Source organism: Narcine bancroftii, chromosome 6, assembly GCF_036971445.1.
Source record: "Narcine bancroftii isolate sNarBan1 chromosome 6, sNarBan1.hap1, whole genome shotgun sequence".
Taxonomy (NCBI): Eukaryota; Metazoa; Chordata; class Chondrichthyes; order Torpediniformes; family Narcinidae; genus Narcine; species Narcine bancroftii.
In genome coordinates, this window is record NC_091474.1 from 207427348 (window position 1) to 207448983 (window position 21636).

General features: G+C 41.3%; 1 protein-coding gene across 5 annotated transcripts in view; it reads left to right on the forward strand.

Moving 5' to 3' along the window:
- The window catches only part of rngtt (RNA guanylyltransferase and 5'-phosphatase), a 429772-nt gene that overhangs the window by 112410 nt on the left and 295726 nt on the right, over positions 1-21636 (forward strand). The gene's annotated exons all lie outside the window — the stretch shown is intronic.

Here is a 21636-nt window from a genome sequence, read left to right on the forward strand (position 1 = left end):
TCCTCTTCCTCTTTGTATGATAGAGTATAGGTTGAAAATAATGGGAGATGTTTCGGTCTGTTGGCTATGTTACTCTACTAAAACTAGCAAAACATATATTCTGGTGAGTTATCCATTTTGTTGACTCTGAAACTTCGTCAATGAATTGGCTTTAAAATCAATGGGTTCACTTAAAAACTGATTAATAAAGCTCTCTTTAGAGGGTCCTGGGAGCAGTAGATAGCATTATACACGAGCAAATTCAGCATGGTCATACTCAATAGGTAAAATCCGTAGTTGAGATCTGCAACAATATGAAAGGAAAGATAACTTTGAAGAGATGAAAATGTTGTTTATGATACATTAGCTTAGCTATTATGGTGATGACTAATATGAGAACAAATGAGTAATGAATATAAATCCAACATATATCATTAGAATAGAATGTAAAAAGTAGAATAAGGACAATGTAATTGCTAAATGAAATTCCAAGAATCTGATGTATTAGCTCTCCTGCCTATGATTAAGATGTGGCAGATAAATAGTTGTGTCACTTGCCTTTTGTAACTTATTACAAATTATTTCTGGAAAATTATTTTAATTGTGTGTGCTAAATGCATCAAGATTGTTGAATGAAATCATTAAATCATATGGTCGATTTCACCACTTTAGTTGAAGGAAGTAAAGGGTTGTGTTTTCATGAGAATAAATCACTGGAAGGTAAACTTTTGCTGATTTGCTCTTGTGAATCTACCAGCTAGCTGAAGAAAAACATGAGCAAAATGTTTTTAAATTGAGGCTGCACATCTATCACATAAAGTTAATGTTTACGTTTATTTGGCACGTTATAGGTACCATTGTTGTGGGGTTCATTCAGGAAGCAAATGGCTGTGGGGAAGAATCTGCCTTTAAGCCTGCTAGTGTGCAATTTCATCGACTCGAACTTCCTTCCCAATGGGAGGATGGAGAAGAGAGTGTCTGGAGAGTGATGGTCATCCCAGGCAAGAGGAGATATAGATGGGGTCCTTGGATGGAAGGAAAAATTGTTCTGAGCTGCATTCACTGTTTCCTGCAGTTCCTCATGATCTTGAGCAGGACAGCTATCACACTATGCTGTGATGTATTCAACAAATATGCTTTTGCATAAGCAGCTGTGAAAATAGTTGAGGAACAAAGAGGATATGCAAACCTTTCCAGGTCTTCTGACAAAGTAGAAACATTGACACTACAGTCAAGAAAGAACACCAATGTGCTTTATCCTAGTCAAGTCATTGAGATGTTTATTCCTCAGAAACTTGAAGGTTCTACTTTTTCCACTTCAATGCTATTAATATGGGCAGGGGTGTGATCTCTGCCCCTTTTCCTGAAGTCAATGATCATCCTTGGGAGCAAGGTTGTTCTCTTGCCCCCATGCCACTGGAGAGTTATTCTAATTCCTGTATTCTGTTTCCTCATTATTTGATAACTAGCTTACTACTATCACTGACGAATTTGAAGATTGAGTTGGAGCGGTATTGGTTGTACAGATGTGAGTATAGTTGGAAATTGAATACACATCCTTGAGGAGTGCCGGTGTTGAGTATGATTGAGGAGGAGATATTGATAGCATCTTCACTGATTGCCCCTAATGTTGCATGTTTATAGCAAAAAATAGCAGAAAGGTGATGCCTTCTGGCCAGTTGAGTTTGCCTTGCCATTGAATAAGATTGTGGCTGATCTGGCCTTTGACTGTTCCACCTACCTCCCTTTTTTGATTACCCTTAATTCCCCTTCTATGCAAAAATCTATTTAACTGTGAGTTAAATAAATTTAATGAGGCAGCCTCTACCTCTTTGGGAGAAAGTTCCACTATGATGGATTATGTTATATTTTATATTGTATATAGATATGTTTTAAAAGGAGATGAATTGTGAGGTTTTTTTTTTAAGTGTAGGTTACAAACACACACAAACACTTCACAACACAGATCTCATTTAAAATTCCAGAGCTCTGCTCTAGCCAGACAGTCCAGGCTCTAAGTGCCTTTGCAAAAACTCTGAAGAATACCTATAGAGACTTCATAAATGGGTTTTTATTGGGACATGCTTTGGAGTAATGGATTATTGTTTTGGAAAGCAACAGATGAACGGACTCAGAAGATTGGGTCAAGTGCTGCAATCTATCTGAATGCAGTTTGCTGTTCTAAGAGGGTAATGTTGTTTTCTTTGTGTGTGTGTGTGAGAGAGAGAGAGAGAGAGAGAGAGAGAGAAAGAGAATTCAGTTCTACAGTTCAGCAGCAGCAGCTGGGACTGGAACAGGACAAGCTGGAAAGCTTGTGGAAAAACCCCATTTTGAAGATGGGTTGTGAGTCCTTAGTTCAGCCTGGTCAAAGCCCTTGTAGTCCATACAAGAGGAGATGGCTACCTGTATAATGTTTCACTTGAAATAAGGGAAACAAAAAGGAACTGTGGTGACCTTGCCAAAAGGCCTGTATTGTGCAGTAGTATTCTGTGTCCTACCAGTTTCCCACTCCTCTTTGGTGAATATGCACGAGCTTTTAGTTTGATACAGTTCTTGTTCGTTGTTTAAGATATCAAGATCGTGAATTAATTTTGCGATTGGCAATTCAGAAAGCCCAGCAGAATCAAGGTCCTATGCTGGTCCAGGGACACAGTTTTTTTAAAATCCAGATTTAAGTCAATTATATCTTACCCCATCTTCTGGTAGTTGGTTCAGGAGCAGGATTGTCTGGCTGAAAACATTTCTAAAAGTATGCATTGAACAGATTGGTGCATGTTCAGGATTAGCATACATTTTTTCCTCGAGGCTTTTTTATTAATGCAAAATAGATTAACACATTTGTTCCAATGGTATCATAAGATGAGTATTATGCTTTATTGAGTGCCATAAGGAACAAAGGAAATAAATTGAAATAGTTAATAAAAACCCTTGAAGCAAGGAGAATAGCCCAAAATGTAATTCTAGTCTGAAGTTCACCTCATTTCAAGATCTTTGCATTGAGCTAGTGTTCTCAACCAGTGGACCATGACCACAGTGTGTTTCCATGTGGGTCTTTAAAAATGTTAAATAAAATACTTTACCTGAGAGAAAGAAGTATTTCTTACAGAGCTGCTTTTGACATGAAAATATTGCTTAGTCGTTACCACATTGCCAATAATACCATGGCATGTTAGGCTGGAAGCCAGGTGGGCCTTAGATGGAAAAAAGTTGAGAACCACTGGCAGGCAGATGCTAAGTGGCAGAATTTGATAATCAAATAAAACTTACCTAAAAAGCAATTAAAATAAAATCTGGACTCACTTTCATGACCGTGATACTCCATTCCTCCCACCCTCCACCCAAGACCCCTTCTCCTGCTTTAAGCTGCCTTCCACCTCCTGGACACTTCGCCCTGGCCAGCTTCCCACTTGGACCTTTTTATTTCCAACTGCCACCAAGACATCAACTGTCTCAACTTTACTAACCCCCCTCTCGTATTTCCAATCTCATCTCCTCAAAACGGTCTGCTCTCCACCCTCTCCGCAACAATTTCAGCCTCACAATCAAACCCGCAGACAAGGATGGTGCTGTTGTGGTCTGGCACACTGACATCTACCTTTCCAAGGCCAGTCAACACTATCAGCTACTCCTCCTATCAATAACTCCCTCAGGACCTGACCGCCACACATACCAAGCCACTGTTTCCAACACCATTTCTAACCTTATCACCTCTGATCACCTCCCCTGCATGGCCGCCAACCTTGTACTCTCCCATTCCTGCATTTTCTACTCAAGATACACTAACCCAACCATCTGGGTAGACCCATTTTTTCTGCCTGCTCTTGCCCCACCGAACTAGTTTCATCTTACCTTTTTTTTGTAATTCTTTTTTTAAATCGCACTATGAACCATATCAACCAATATATTTACAGATGCATCTCTTTAAATATTCTCGGACATTTTCTCTATTTTCCCCCCATCTCTTCCTTCCCCCTTCCCACTCCCCTCCAAAAACAGTAAATATTGAACATATAAAATACAATAAAACAATATCTTTATACAAACAAGAAAGACGTATCATCTACTTATTCACATTAAATCTGATCGTGTTTATCTTCTTATCATTTTAGGTGGTGGTGGTCCTAGGCCTGCTCTTTCAGTTATGTTCCATTATGGTTCCCAGGTTTTTTCAAGCATTGTAACTTTGTCTTTTAAATTATATGTGATTTTTTTTCCAATGGGATACACTTAAACTTGGTTATATATACCGTTAATATTTATAGTGATATAGTCTAACGTGGCCATCTTATATCTTTATTTTCACTTCTTTTCTGCCTCTTCACCACCTCCATCCCTTTTTTCCATTACTGTCTTTTAAGTTTTCCTTTTTAATCTCAATATATGACAACGCACTTAAGACATGAAATATGCCAACAATCCCCACAAGCAATAACCTTTTAACCCCAAATGAACCTCCCCTCCTTGGATTTCCCCTTGATGGCAACCACAACTCCCCTTTCCATTCGGTTTGCGAACTTACTCGCAAGCGTCAACTGATTTCGCAGTGACCATTATTCTCCCACCCCCAGCCCCCCTCAGAGAACACTATTTTCCTATACTTATAACAAAGCTCTCTCTCTTTTCCCCCCTTCTTCCCCTTCTCTCATCCATCTTTAAATCTTCATATATACATTATCTTTACTTTATATTTTTACATATTTTTGTATATTTTCTTGCCGGTCATCCTTCTTGTCACTCCTCCTCCTCTCTTCTCCTGTCCTGCAAATGTTCAGCAAATTCTTGGGCTTTCTTTGGGTCCAAGAACAGTCTTTTCCATTCCCCAGGAATAAATAGTTTGAGTACTGCTGGATGTCTTAATATAAAGTTATACCCTTTCTTCCATAAGATTGTTTTCGCCGTGTTGAATTCCTTCCTCTTCTTTAAAAGTTCGAAGCTTATGTCCCGGGTAAAAAAATATTTTTTGTCCCTTATATTCCAATGACTTAATGACTTCTCTAACCTTCTTTGTTGCCTGTTTTCTCTTGTATATCTTAGAAATTTTACCAATATGGATCTCGACTTTTGATGTGGGGGTGGTTTTGGTACTAGCGCTCTATGCGTTCTTTCGATTTCTATTTCTTCATGTGAATCTGTCGTTCCCAGCATCTTCGGGATCCATCCTTTTATAAATTCCTTCATACCTGACCTTTCTTTGCCTTCTTTCAGGCTCACTATTTTTATGTTGTTTCGCCTACTGTATTTTCCAATACGTAAATTTTTTGTGACAATAAATCTTGTGTCTCTTTAATTTTTTTTTGCTCTCTTCCAGGTTCCCTCTTAAGTCATTTATCTCCATTTCTACAGCAACTTCTCGTTCCTCCACATTTTCTACTCATTTCCCTATTTCAATCATGACCAACTCTAAGCTTTTCATTCTGTCTCCCGCTCTTCATTTTCCTTTTGATTGAACTAAATTCTAATGATAGCCATTCTTTTAACGACTTCATTTGTTCTTTGAAAAAGGCTTTATCTAAACTTTGTCATTCTACTTTACCTTCTTTTGAATTTTTTGGTCTTCTTCCTCCTCTTCTTCTGTGTCTGTATCTATGTCTGTGTCATCTTCTTCTCTTTGTATCTGTGTATCTTCATCCTTCTCTGGTGAGCTGCATCTATATCCTTGCTGGGCCTCCAGCTGCTGTATCTCCTGTTGTTGGGCCTCCAGGTGCTGTATCTCCTGTTGTTGGGCCTCCAGCTGCTGTATCTCCTGTTGTTGGGCCTCCAGCTGCTGTATCTCCTGTTGTTGGGCCTCCAGCTGCTGTATCTCCTGTTGTTGGGCCCCCTGCTGCAGGCCGACCCACCGCTGGGCCTCCTGCCGCAGGTCGTTCCCCTGCCGAACGCCCGTTGCCGCTCACCCTCTTCCAGCCCTTCATTCTCTTTCTCACCACTCTTCATCTTTCTTGCTTGCTTCCCCCAGCTGAACGCCCCGATACTGAGTGTCTCTCAGCTGGCTGCTCCGCAGCTGTCCGCTCCTCAGCCGAGTCCCCTTCCCGCCGGCGTTAACCTTTTCTTTTACTTGCGCACTGCGCATGCGCAACTCTTCGCGCAGTTGTGCACCTCTTCTTGGTGCTGAGAGCCATCTTTGAAGTCCGCCGGTTGGGAGGACACCGTTCCTCTGGGGACTCACCAACACCGGAGATCGGCCACTCCTCTCCACAGAGGCTCTCTGCTCCGACGTGCAGGTAAGGCCTTCTTCTTTCTTCTCCAGTAATTTTCCTTCTTCCCTTTTCACTATTATTCTTACTTTTTCTCTTTTGGGTGCTATCTTCTGTCTCTTCTCTGTAACTTTATCTTTCTCTTCCTTATGTTTATTGAGCTCTGTTTTTTCATACTTTTTTTTCTCTGGAGAGGGCTGGTTCCACCCAACCAGCCACTACTCCATCACATGACTCCCCTGTTTCATCTTACCTTGAATCTATCTTTTCTCCCCTTGTCCAATTCCTCCCCACTTTCATCCATGACACCTCACATGCCTTACATCTCCTTAATGACTTCTGATTCCCCAAACCGGAATGCCTCATTTTCACGATGGATGTCCATCCCTTTATACCTCCTTCCCTCTTAGTTTCTTCCTGGACCAAAGATACAACCCTTCACCCTCTACCACCACCCTTCTCCACCTAGTAGAACTTTTTCTCACTCTAAATAACTTCTCCTTTAACTCATCCCACTTCCTCCAAACTAAAGGAGTAGCCATGGGTACCTGCATGGGTCCCAGCTACGCCTGCCTGTGTGTGTGGGCGTTGTGGAGCAATCCATGCTACAAGCTTAACAGGCTTGACCCAACAACTCTTCCTCTGGTATATCAGCGACTACATCGGTGCTGCCTCATGCACTCATGAGGAGCTTGTCAACTTAATTCACTTCACATCTAACTTCCACTCTGATCTCAGACTTACCTGGTCTATCTCTGACAACAATCTCCCCTTTCTGAATCTTTGTGCCTCCATGTTGTGAGACAAGCTTTCCACTGACATAACCATCCAACTCCAACAACTACCTTGACTATACTTCCTCACACCCTGTCCCCTGTAAGAATTCTATCCCCTTTTCTCAATTTTTCCATCTCTGTTGCATCTGTTCCCAAGATGAGGTCTTCCAGTCCAGATCTTCCAAAATGTCTGCTGCCTTCTTCAAATATGGCTTTCCTTCCACTACCATTACCCTCATCTCCTCCATTTCCTGCTCATCTGCCCTGGCCCCCTCTACCCCCAGACGTACAAACATAGAATCCCCCTCACCTACCACTCTACCAGTCTCCGCATCCAACACATTATCAACCGGAATTTCCAGCACTTACTACAAGATCCCACCACCAGACACATTTTTCTTTTTCCTCTCTTGGCCTTCCGCAGGGACTGCTCCTTTTGTGATTCCCTCGTGCACTTATCCCTCCCCACCTATCAACTCCCCCGCCACCATCCCCTGTGGCTGCAGGAGTTACAACACTTGCACCCACACCTCCTCCCTCACTGCAGTCTGGGGCCCAAATAGGCCTTTGAAGTGAAGCAACACTTCACTTGTATATCTGCAGGACTCATTTACTGCATCCAGTGCTCCCTTTGAGGACCCCAAAACTCAGCAGCAATAGAAATTCACCAAGACAAATGTTACTTAAACGAAAGTTGCTTTTAATTATCCTTAAACACGAAAACAGGATCAAACTTTAACTTGTTACTATTAATTTAACTTGACCTAACTTAATCCCCTTCTAATTCCAAGCACGTGTACGTAACGTGTGTATAAGTTCAGAAAACGTTTTTGATTATCAGTCCCATCTCACTTCTCATTCCTCCAAGTTCACTGGTTGCAGATAATTCTTATACAGTGAACAGAATTTAACATTTATGAATTTCACCAGGCTTTGGTGCTTGAAAGGTAAATGTTTACTGCTAAGGAAGGTTCTTGTCGGTTTTCTGAGAGTGATTTGGTGCTTGTTGTTCACCCATAACTGATCCCTTCCGATCAGCCACTTCAGTGCCTTGCCGACGAAACTTGCTCCATTAGGGTTTTCCAGATGATAACCTCTTTCTTTCAGGTCACAGAGTTCCTTTTTGTTTCACTTATTTTGTGAAATATTATACAGTCAGCTATCTCCTCTTGTATGGAGCACAAGGGCTTTGACCAGGCTGAACTAAGAACTCACAACCCGTACCCCAAATGGGGTTTCCCACAATCTTGCCAGCTTGTCCTGTTCCAGTCCCAGCTGCTGCTGAACTGTAGAACTGAATTCTGTCTCTCTCACTCTTAGAATAGAAATGCTGCACTGGACCCAAACTTCTGAGTCAGTTCATCTGTTGCTTTCCAAAACAATAATCCATTGCTCCACAGCATGTCTAATTAACACCTACTTGTGAAGTCTCTACAGGCATTGTTCAAAGTTTTTGCAAAGGCACTCAGAGCCTGAACTGTCTGGCTTGAGCTAAGCTTTTGCATTTTAAATGAGATCTGTTTTGAAGTGTTTGTATCTGTCTTTGACCTAACTAAAAAAAATCTGCCATGATTTATCTCCATTGCACGCTCCAGTGAAATGGCATTAACATTGATTTCTCTGCCTTCTGCTGAACTTGCTCACCTTTTCTTCCCCTTCCCCCTTTCCTATCTTTCCAGTTCTTACCTCCCTTACTCCATATCCACCCAGCCATCCCTCCTCCCCACTCGTTGCTGCTGTCCCCTCCCTCCCCTCATTATCTCCTGCTTCCCCCCCCCCCCACCCTACCACACTTCTGTTTGAATGCCTGTCGGCATTCTCTCATGCTTTAATGAAGGGTTTAGGCCCGAAACATTGGTTGTGTATTTCTTCCTTTGCTACATGACCTGCTGAGCTTCTCTAGCATTTTGTGTTTAAAAAAAAAATCAAATACTTGTTCATTGGTGAAGTTTTGGCAGAATTCCTCTGAATGTGAAAATACTGACTGTAATTTAGCACACTGTATTCTGTTTTGTGGAATGTTGTTGGGTGACAGTCTTTTGGCATTTTTGTTATTAAAAAATGAAGTGACCATCAGCAATTTAGAGCCTGATCCTGCAAATGCATAGCCGAAAATCTCAGAGAAAAGTTGACGGGAAAATGTCAATTAATTGTAGTATCATCAAAGAAATTTAGATTTCATGAGATAAATAATTCAAAACATTTTTTTTGTTCATATTATGTGGTGTGGTTCAAAGTTTCACAAACTCCAAATTACTCTGGTAGTAATTATTGTGGCAGAGACAGACCTGATGCTGCAAACAATTTGTGAAGTCGATGACCAATTATTCTGCTCTGGTAGTGTAGATTGAGGGAACAATATTGATTAAAGTGGTGATTGAAATTTGCATTTTAGTTAATGTTTGTGTGGTTATTGTTGTGTTTAAATTAGAAGATGTATATTTGAGCCTGACATAAGGTCTTGAATGTACACTGATAAATTGTGCTGGGTTTGACTCGCTGCCGAAACTCACTGCTACTCTTGTCAACCTGAGGGCCAATTGAAATGAACCTTGTACTTGACAAATGATATTGTGCTGGAGTGGTCTCTATATTTGAACATGTTTCAGATGTCAGCTCTTTGGGATCCACTCCTTGGAAATCCTTGTAAGTGCTGACACTCACCATGGTCAGATATTTTGAAAGGTCATGGATCAAAACACTTAACTATTAAAATAGATTTGAATAATTAAAATACATTATGTATCTTGACAAATAATTTGGCTGGAGTAAAATACGTAGAACAGTCATATGACCTCCACTTCATTTTAGACATGTGTATTTGAACACATCTGTGATTGTCTGAGAAGCTGAACTATAGACTATAGATAACTAGCAGTTTCTACGGAGCTGCTCGCTTGATTTGGGCCGACCACTGAAGTAATACCTGATTCACCAGAGAACAATACACGAAATTGTTGTTCATTGAGTTTAGCTCGGCATTCAACACAATCATACCTTAGTGGTTGATGGATGAAGTCTCGTTGCTGGGACAACACCCCTCTCTGAAACAGGATTCTGGACTTTTTGACCAAAAAGTCATCCGGGTTCATAGCAAAACCTCGTCCCATTATGCTGAGCACTTTCACACCTCAGGACCATGTGCTCAGCCTGCTACTGTTCATGCTGCTGACTCGCAACTATACTGTTAGATTAAATTCTAACTGAATAATCAAGTTTGTGGATGATAAAGTAGTAGTTGGCCTCATTAACAGTAATGATGAGTCAGCTTGCAGAGTGGAGGTTGGGTGGCTCGCAAAATGACACGAGAATAACAACCTGTGTGTCAATGTGCACAAGACAAAGGAGATGATTGTGGACTTCAGGAAGACGAAGGTCAACCATTCTTCTCTACACATCAATGGTTCCATTGCGGAGAGCACAAAGTTCCTTGGCGTCCATATAAAGGATGACCTATCTTGGACATACAATACCTCAAGAAGATGTAGCTTCTGTCTCAGAAGTTAATCAACAAATTTTCAAGGATAAAGAATAAGTGTAAGTATTTAAGAAAGTTACGAAAAAATTAAAGTCGCCAGCTGAAAAAATTGAAAAGACCATTTCAAAAAGGGACTGGAAAACATATCTTTTTATTTATATTAGTAGTACTGAATGGTCTTGTTTTCACTGTTAAAAGAAAAAAAAGGTTGTAGTTTATACGGAGAGCTCTGAAAAGATAAAAAGGTTGTAAGGAAAGTAGCAACCTGGGAACTCTGATTTGGGGGGAGAACATGGCGTCAGGAGAGGAGCGGTTTTCAAAGGGCGCTAAAGGGAGAGTTTCTTCTTTGGAAGAATATGCGGAAATAACTTTTAAAAGGGAAATGTAACAGAATTTAAAAAATGAGAAAGATTTTATTGTTATACCATATCTATTTGAAAAATGGTATGGATAAAACACTAACGTTTATTAATCTTTATTAACGGGATAAACAAGACAGTGAAGAGGAAGAAGGTCTTGGCATAATTGAAGAAATTAAAAGTGGATATAATCTTTTTGCAGGAAACACATCAAATTGGAACATGATAAATTAAAAAGAGGATGGGTGGGACAAATAGTATATTCTTCCTTTGGTTCAAAGACTCAAGAGTGGTGGTGATTCTAATGAATAAAAATCTTCTTTGGCTTGGCTTCGCGGACGAAGATTTATGGAGGGGGTAAAAAGTCCACGTCAGCTGCAGGCTCGTTTGTGGCTGACAAGTCCGATGCGGGACAGGCAGACACGATTGCAGCGGTTGCAAAGGAAAATTGGTTGGTTGGGGTTGGGTGTTGGGTTTTTCCTCCTTTGCCTTTTGTCAGTGAGGTGGGCTCTGCGGTCTTCTTCAAAGGAGGTTGCTGCCCGCCAAACTGTGAGGCGCCAAGATGCACGGTTTGAGGCGTTATCAGCCCACTGGCGGTGGTCAATGTGGCTGGCACCAAGAGATTTCTTTAGGCAGTCCTTGTACCTTTTCTTTGGTGCACCTCTGTCACGGTGGCCAGTGGAGAGCTCGCCATATAACACGATCTTGGGAAGGCGATGGTCCTCCATTCTGGAGACGTGACCCATCCAGCGCAGCTGGATCTTCAGCAGCGTGGACTCGATGCTGTCGACCTCTGCCATCTCGAGTACTTCGACGTTAGGGGTGTAAGCGCTCCAATGGATGTTGAGGATGGAGCGGAGACAACGCTGGTGGAAGCGTTCTAGGAGCCGTAGGTGGTGCCGGTAGAGGACCCATGATTCGGAGCCGAACAGGAGTGTGGGTATGACAACGGCTCTGTATACGCTTATCTTTGTGAGGTTTTTCAGTTGGTTGTTTTTCCAGACTCTTTTGTGTAGTCTTCCAAAGGCACTATTTGCCTTGGCGAGTCTGTTGTCTATCTCATTGTCGATCCTTGCATCTGATGAAATGGTGCAGCCGAGATAGGTAAACTGGTTGACCGTTTTGAGTTTTGTGTGCCCGATGGAGATGTGGGGGGGCTGGTAGTCATGGTGGGGAGCTGGCTGATGGAGGACCTCAGTTTTCTTCAGGCTGACTTCCAGGCCAAACATTTTGGCAGTTTCTGCAAAGCAGGACGTCAAGCGCTGAAGAGCTGGCTCTGAATGGGCAACTAAAGCGGCATCATCTGCAAAGAGTAGTTCACGGACAAGTTTCTCTTGTGTCTTGGTGTGAGCTTGCAGGCGCCTCAGATTGAAGAGACTGCCATCCGTGCGGTACCGGATGTAAACAGCGTCTTCATTGTTGGGGTCTTTCATGGCTTGGTTCAGCATCATGCTGAAGAAGATTGAAAAGAGGGTTGGTGCGAGAACACAGCCTTGCTTCACGCCATTGTTAATGGAGAAGGGTTCAGAGAGCTCATTTCTGTATCTGACCCGACCTTGTTGGTTTTCGTGCAGTTGGATAATCATGTTGAGGAACTTTGGGGGACATCCGATGCGCTCTAGTATTTGCCAAAGCCCTTTCCTGCTCACGGTGTCGAAGGCTTTGGTGAGGTCAACAAAGGTGATGTAGAGTCCTTTGTTTTGTTCTCTGCACTTTTCTTGGAGCTGTCTGAGGGCAAAGACCATGTCAGTGGTTCCTCTGTTTGCGCGAAAGCCGCACTGTGATTCGGGGAGAATATTCTCGGCGACACTAGGTATTATTCTATTTAGTAGAATCCTAGCGAAGATTTTGCCTGCAATGGAGAGCAACGTGATTCCCCTGTAGTTTGAGCAGTCTGATTTCTCGCCTTTGTTTTTGTACAGGGTGATGATGGTGGCATCACGAAGATCCTGAGGCAGTTTACCTTGGTCCCAACAAAGCTTGAAAAACTCATGCAGTTTGGCATGCAGAGTTTTGCCGCCAGCCTTCCAGACTTCTGGGGGGATTCCATCCATACCTGCTGCTTTGCCACTTTTCAGTTGCGGCGGCCCCAGTCCAGGCACAGGGAGAGCAGCTGCGGCCCCGGCCCCGGTCCGGGCGAAGGGTAGACGGCGGCGGCCCCGATACGGGCAGGAGCAAGGGGGAGACGGCGGCCCCGGCCTCGGTCGTGTGAGGCAGGCGGAGGCCCCGATACGGGCAGAGAGTTGGAGGCGGCGGCCCCAGTCCAGGCACAGGGAGAGCAGCAGCGGCCCCGGCCCCGGTCCGGGCGAAGGGTAGACGGCGGCGGCCCCGATACGGGCAGGAGCAAGGGGGAGACGGCGGCCCCGGCCTCGGTCGAGTGAGGCAGGCGGAGGCCCCGGTCCGGACAGGGAGTGGGAGGCGGCGGCCCCAGTCCGGGCACAGGGAGAGCAGCAGCGGCCCCGGCCCCGGTCCGGGCGAAGGGTAATGAATAAAAATACACCAGCGTTAATACAAGATACATTGATTGATCAAGCTAGAAGATGTGTAATGGCACATTGTAAAATTTATGGAGAAGCAAGGACATTTATGAATATTTATGCTCCAAATTATGACGATGAAGCTTTTATGAAGGACATCTTTTAAAAACAGCAGATGGAAGACAAATTGTATTGGAGGGGATTTTTATTTTTGCTTGGACCCAATATTAGATAAATTGGCAAGAACAATGATTAGGGAGGGCAAAAGCAGCAAAAGCCACAATTTCATATATGAAAGATCTAAATCTTATTAATGTATGGAGGCAATTAAATCCTCGAGAGAGAGACTACTCTTTTTACTCAAGGGTGTATGACTCACATACAAGGATTGACTTATTTTTAATGTCTGCTCAATTAAAAGGTAGAGTGATAAAAGCAGAATATCTGGTGAGGCTTCTATCAGACCATTCTCCATTAATATTAAATATAGCAACAATGGAAAAGCAAGAGAATGTATACAGATGGTGTCTCAATGCTACATTTCTTAAAAAGCCAGACTTCTGTCAATTTATAAAGAGACAGCTAGAAATATTTTGTGAAACAGATCTGACATCTACTAATAATAGTTTTCTGATATGGGACACACTCAAAGCAGATTTAAGGAGACAAATTATATCCTATACAAAGAATCTTAAGAGGGAACATATGGCAGAAATAAACAGTTTGGAGAAGGATATTAAAGAATTAGAAAAAAAATCAAAGAACAGGAGGACAAGAAGAATACATGTTACTGGAGAACAAAAAGCTAAAATACAAGATAATACAAATATATAGGATACAAAAAGCTACATTTAAAAACTAAACAACAATACCAGGAGTTAGGTGAAGGGACGCACAAAGTTTTAGGTTGGCAGATGAAAACAGGGGAGTCATCAAGGATGATAAATGCTATAAAAACAGAGACAGATACCTAGTATATAAGAAAAAAGAAAATAATGAAAATTTTAGACAATATTACACAAAATTATACAAATCAGAATTACTAGGAGATGATAATGAAATGGAAGAATTTTTGTTGAATGTTAAACTTCCAAAACTAGAAGAGAGAGAAAGGATAGAATTAGATATTCCCTTCACAAAGGAAGAAATCAGAAAGGCCGTGGGCATCCTACAGGCTAATAAATCACTGGGGGTGGATGGTTTTCCACCTGAGTTTTATAAATAATTGAAAGAATTATTAATGCCCCTTTTAATGGATGTTCTGGGCCAACCAGTGGAAACACAGACCTTCCCCGAACCATTCTCAACCGCGATTATGACGGTGTTATCAAAAAAGAATAGAGATCCACTACATAAGATACTAGTGAAAGCGATGGCTAATAGGTTAGGACAATACTTGCCAAAACTGATAGGTGTGGATCAAGCAGGATTTGTTAAAGGAAAGCATTCCTCAAATAGTCAAGGCAAATTATTTAATATAATGCACATGGCTAAATCCAAGTATTACAGACTCCCTAGACATGGAAAAAGCATTTGACTGTTTGGAATGGCCCTCTTTATTTAAAACACTGGAAAAATTTGGTACAGGCAGAACATTTGTAAATTGTATAAAAACGTCATATGGTAAAACTAAAATAAGAACAAATAATTAGATGTTGGCAGTGTTTCCTGGGTAGATCGAGCAGACAGGGATGCTCCTGTCCCTATCTCTTTTTATTTTAGCGATTGAACCGTTGGAAGTGATGATAAGAAGGGATCTGGATATAAAGGGCTTCAAAGTCGAGCAAGAAGAACACAAAATCAGTTTATTTGCTGATGATGTGCTGTTGTACCTATCAGAACCGGCTAAATCTTTGGAAAATTTACAAGTAACACTAGAAAAATATGGAAGAATCTCAGGCTACAAAAAAAATGTGGATAAAGCGAGGTCATGTCATTAACAAATTTTGAAAGATAACGAAAAGGAGGTAAATTTAAATGTTCGATGGATGGAATACAATATCCTGGAATAGCAACTGACAATAACTTGCAAAATCTGTAAAACTAAATTATGTTCCTCTTGGGAAGATAGAAAGAGACCTACAGAAATGGAGAGACATTCCGATTACTTTGGTGGGAAGGGTTAGCTGCGTCAAAATGAAAGTGATGCCAAGACTGCAATACCTTTTTCAAATGCTGCCTATTTCATTACCTAAAAACTTTTTAAAGCAATTAAACAACTATATTAGAGAGATCCCATGGAATAATAAGGTACCAAGAATTGGATTGGAAAGACTGACACAGGACTATCTATTGGCTGGGAGGACTTAGACTTTCAGATTTCAAAAAAAATTACTTAACTGCACAAGCTAGATTTCTTGCAGTCTTCTTCATTGAAGACAACCTTGCCTTGGGTTCAGATGGGAATGTACTCAATGGAGGAACGGAAAGCAAAGGACTTTATCTATAAATCGAGTGTCAAATCACTAAAAAAAAATGATGGATAACCCCATTTTAATACATATGATTAGAACATAGCAAAAAAATTAATGAATGTATTGGAAAAAAACTAGGGATATCAATAAAAGTACCATTGTGTAAAAATGTGTTGTTGCCTATGAACATGGGCAATATAAATTTGTGGTATGACAAAGGTTTAAAGTATGTTAAGGATTGTTACATGGAAGGAACTCATGTTCTTTAATAACTAAAACATAAATATGGAGTGACCAGTGGGACCTTCTTCTGTTTTCTCCAGCTTAGATTGTTCTTAAGAGAAAGATGGAGACCAACATTGACCCCACCTGAAATTAGTGAAACTGAACGAACAGTCTGGATGGGGAATACACCAAAATTTATAACAAAAATGTTCTATGCACTCCAGAGTGAGGATTGCAGAGGACAAGGAAAAGATGGGAGTCAGACTTGGGTGTGGTGATTTCAGAAAGAAGCTGGTCAGATTGATGTAAGGACAGCATGACACCAATTATAAATGCAAGATATGGATTGGTTCAGTATAATTTTTTACACCAATTATATCTTACCCCATAAAAGTTATACAGATCAAAAGCTGAAATTTCAAAGATGTGTTTCAGATGTGGTACTAAGACAGGAACTTTTCTACATTCCTTGTGGCCATGTGTGAAGGTGAGGCTATTTTGACAAGAAATCTCAGAAAAATGAACGATAACAGGTATGGCCTTCACGGACGACCCGGAGCTATATCTACTAGGTAATTTTATGGAAATAAGCAACAAATTGATCAAATAACAGATCTCATAAAATAGCACTGGCAGTAGCGAAAAAATGTATCACAATCACTTGGAAGTCCGACTCCCCTCTACTTATAACATGATGGACTGTGGAAATGAACAGCTGTATGCCCCTGGGAAAAAAAATCACATAACTTAAAGAATAAATATTTCACTTTTGTAAGGTGTGTGTGGTGAGGAGGGAGGAATGGACTGTTTTTGTTTTGTTTGTTGTGTTTGTAAGAAAAAGTGTAATTTATTGTATATTTAAAATGTTACTATGTATATTTTTGAAAAAAATCAGAAATAAAATATTAAAAAAAAGGTGTATCTTCCTGACTAATATACATCTTGAGGAGATTGAGGAAGGCAAGGCTACTGGCCCCTATCTTGACAACATTTTACTGGAATGTCCTGTCTGGCTGCGTTATTGTGTGGTAGTGTAGCTGCAAAGCATCAGGTTGAAAGTCAATGCAGTGTATCATCAAAACGACTGAGAAGATCCCTTTTCTATCAATGACAGTTACCAGGAGAGCTACTTAAATAGGGCTTGGAGAATGATAGAATCCTTTCCATCCAGCACACAATATCTTTGATCCACTAACATTCAAAGAAATAGGAGAGCACGAAAATTAGGTCTGTCAGGGTGGAAAGAAGATTCTTCCTGCAGGCTGTGAAATTGATGAACAGTTTTGTGTAACTGAGTAAATCATCACAAAATATGTACATTTATTTTAAATTGTATTTTTATGTATTTTATGTTTAATATTTACTGTGTGTGTGCACTGTGGTCCGGATAAATGCTGTTATGTTAGGTTGTAAATGTATAGTCATATGATAATAAACTTGAACCTGAGCAATATTTAAACCATTATCAGGAATTGTTCTTAGATGAGAGATTGCCACCCCAGTCACAGATGTGGAATCATCTTGCAGATCTCTCTAGAAGCAACTAGGTGAAGAAGAATAATAGCACAATAAAATTTGATCTGCATTTTTCTGCTCAATTTCTACAGTTCTGACCAGAGCCACCATGATTTAAAAGTTTTATTGTTGATGCGTCCTCGACCTCTAAATATGATCAATTGAAAAAACATGAAATTTCCTCACTAATTGTTGGCTCCATTATTTTGCAGTATCTTTGTTGTTGGATTCCCATGCAGTTGGACCTCAGTGTACCATATTTATTTCAAAGGTTCTCAGTGAGATGCAGCACTGAAATGGGCCTATTGAATCCACCTACTCGCATTAATCCTTCCCTAATTCGTCATCTCGCTTCAGAATCCACCACTCATCTGCATACTAGGGACAATTTACAAGGCTGATTAACCTACTAACCTGAGTACCTTTTAGATTGGGAGGAAACCCATGTTGTCATGGAGAGAATATGCCATCCCACACAAGCATCATCCAAGATCTGGATCTCAGGTGCTGTTAGTCTAATAGCTGCACAAGGTCAGTGGGGCAGGAAGGTAATACAAATATTTCAGTTATTTTGTTTCTTTTTATTTTCCATATTTAAATGGTATAACAAATTAATTTCTATTTTTAACTATGTTTAAATGTTGGAGCCTATCAGAAGAATTAAAAAAAAAGTCTTGTCAATTAGCAAAATTGGAGCTAAGGTTTTAAATGTTCCTTTTATTGTCACGTAATGATACAAAAAAATTTAATACATTATATATTAGTGTAAAAGTTGATTATTTTAAATCATTTTTAACATTAAATTTATGGAATTCATTATAACATGGATACTACTTTGATCGCAGTAAGTACCTGTGTTGGGAATTCTGATAGGCAAATCCGTGGTCGAGGTATTGGGAGCTCCAGTGGGTAGGCGACCAGAAATTGAGGCTAGAGTTTGCGACCAAGGCGTTGGGAACTCTGACCGCCTGCATGCTGGAGCTGAGGTGAGAGACTAAAATACCAGATCTTTGGACCAAAAATGGGGATTTTGACTTTAACATAGTATTGACTTTTACATGATTATATACAGTACACATGATATACTTCAACTTTTGTCTGCCATAGGGTAAACAGATTCGTCATGAGCACACAATAAAAGAAAGAGAATCTCTTCAGAGACACTTGTCCCTTTCACACTTGGTTAATTGGCCAGCAGGTGTCATCAGACACCAGAGATGATGCTACTCCAAGGTAGGTAGTATCCCCGGTGTCTGATGACACCTGTGTGCCAATTAAAGAGCTTTCACACTGGACCCTTAACTGGTAGATTGGCTTTCAATTACTGGGACAAGGTGCTAGTGTGAAATGGGCTAATGGAGGGTCTGTGGATTTGCCTCCAGCACTCGCACAACTTATGCAGCAACACAGACTTCATTTCAGACCATCAGCAACATGTGGTCCAGATCCAAATCTCCAATACAACCAGGATGCCTTCAGTGCCTGAGGCTCTTTGGGAGCCCTTCTTGCCCTCAGCACCCTATTGAATCCTGGTTCTGACACCTGGTTCCCATGGCCCATTCTCCAGCCATCCTGTGTGTGTAATTTGACTGAAAGTTGCCAACTGCCCACAGCCTGCATGGGTCCTTTAACCGCTGAGTCCCTCACTGGTTCGCTGCCATGGTCACTGTCCTGTAGGGTCGTCTCTCATGCTTCTGCTCAATGGGTGTGGGTAGTGATGGGGGGATATTTCCCTTGTTTCTAGAGCCCTGCACTGATCCACTGCTTCCATGAAGTCTGCCCAGCACAGGCACCACCATCTTGGGCATATACCTTGAAGTTTCAAGATTTAAAAAGAAACACATTTGGCTCATTTAACAGGTTTTGCTGCCTATTAAAAAAAAAGACCTTGATGTTGTTCAGGAACTTATCACTGGATCCCTAGACTCTTATGGAGTCAAATGGAGGTCAGCAATTCCCACGGTTGCCTTGACTACACCTCTTCCCACACTGCCTCCTATAAGGGATCTGTCCTTACTTTCAATTCCTCCATCTCTGCCACATCTGCTGTCAGGATGAGACCTTCTATGACATCTGGGATGTCCTCCTCCTCCTTAAAAAAAAAAGTGGCTTCCCCTCTGCTGCCATTAATGGTACTCATCCACATCTCTATTTCCTGCACACCTGTGCCTGCCTCTTTCCTGCCTGCTACTCACCTTCCCAACCCCCCCCCCCTCCACCCCAACGTAACGTCAAGGTTCCCCTTGTTCTTTCCAGATTACCATCTTATTCTCCACAATTTACGCCACCTACAACAGAATCCCACCATTAGATATATCTTTCCCTATTCTGTCTGCTTTCTGTGGGGCTCACTCCCTCTCCATCATCCATTCATCCTATTCCACCAATTGCTCCCTTGGTACCTCCTCCTGTGACTGCCAGTGGCATGCATCTCCTCCTTCACTTCTATTTGGGGCCCCAAACAGTCCTTCCAAGTGAAGAACTTCATTTAAATTTAAAATTTAAATGCCCTTGTGAATCTTTTGGGGTCATTTACTGTTTCGGTGCTTTTGATTGTGGTCTCTTCTACAGACTGGACGCAGCCTTGGAGACCGTTTCGTCGAGCACCTTCCCTCTGTCTGCTGCAACAGCAAGGACCTCCCAATTGCCAATCACTTTATTTCTACACACTTGCCACATGCACGTGTTTGTCTGTGGTCTCGCATTGCTGAATTTACACCAGCAGTAAAATGGAGAAAAAAACACCTTTAATTCCATCTTGGCAGTCTCCAACCAGACGGTATCAATATTGACCTCCAATTTCCTTTAACCCTTCCCCTGGTCGCTCTCTTTCCCTCATCCCCACTCCTGGGCTTGAAGGATTTATGAATACTTTACATAAATGCTGATTTATGTGTTCTGTAGCATGCACGCAATCGCAAAGTGTGGAATGAATGACACACCCAAGAAGTTCAAGACTGATTTAAGGCACTGGCAGCTCTGCTTGTAGCTCTCCCTGCTGCTGATGACAGGAATGACATCACAGCGGCGCCGGCCTCTGATTGGTCAGTGTTCCTGCCATTGCTCATTGTTTCCTGCCATGCAGGTTTTCACCTGGAACAAAGGTTGTTGGCTGCCATGAGGTCTGCATGGTCACTGCTTTCATTGGCCATCTTAGTGGCCCTTCTTGTTAGCGGGCTGCTACAGTTCATTATTTATCTCAGAGGGTGTGATAAGCTTTGCACCAAATTGCCTAAAATAATGTGAAGCTCTTAATCATTTGTAATGATAATAGGAACAAATGTCTTATTTAAAAAATTAAATGAACTTGACATTTTGGGTCACTTTAATCATATTGGTGATACATTCATTGGTCATTTTGTATTGTGAAAGCATAAAGACACAGCCAATAAAAACACTATGGTAATAATTGCTGGAAGGAGGATAACTTCATAGACTCCATGCATCCATTTTTTGTATGCCACTGAGAAAAATATGCTCTAAGGAACTCATTTTCTTCACATTTTTCATTAAAAAAAATCTGAAGAAATTTCTTCTGTTACCTCTGTGCCTGAGGCCAAGTATTATCTTGAATGATCAAATATAAATATTCAAGTTTGACAGAGGTTTACAGAGTGGATAATGTTTCAGATCTAAAGTTGGATTTGAATTCTGTCTGTTTCAGGCTTGCATATTAAATATAATTGGATGTGCAGTCCAGATACACTGACAATATCCTTTACTATAGTAAATTGCGTCTGATCAAAGATGCAACTAAAGTAAGGATACACAACCGGGCATGGCATGGTTAGCGTAGCGGTTAGCGCAAACAAAGTCTTTACAGTGCCATCGATTGGGACTGGGGTTCGAATCCTTCACTGTCGGTAAGGAGTTTGTATGTTCTCCCCATGTCTGTGTGGGCTGTCCCCAGGGGCTCTGGTTTCCTCCCACTGTTTGAAACATACCGGGGGTGCAGGTTAATTGGGTTTAAATTGGGCGGGACTCACTCATGAGCCAAAATGGCCTGTTACTGTGCTGTATATTTAAATTTAAACATGCATTGGTCATAACTATACCAGTGATATCTGCAAGTAGTGGATTGCCTGCCTGCTGTAGGAAAAGATGCTACCTGGGAACTGAAGAATAGTTTTTGTTAATCATTGTAAATTATATTTTATCTTTAGATCCTATCTTCCACAACATTATCCTTGCTGTTTGTTGTGACCTGTAGGATTAAATGGTG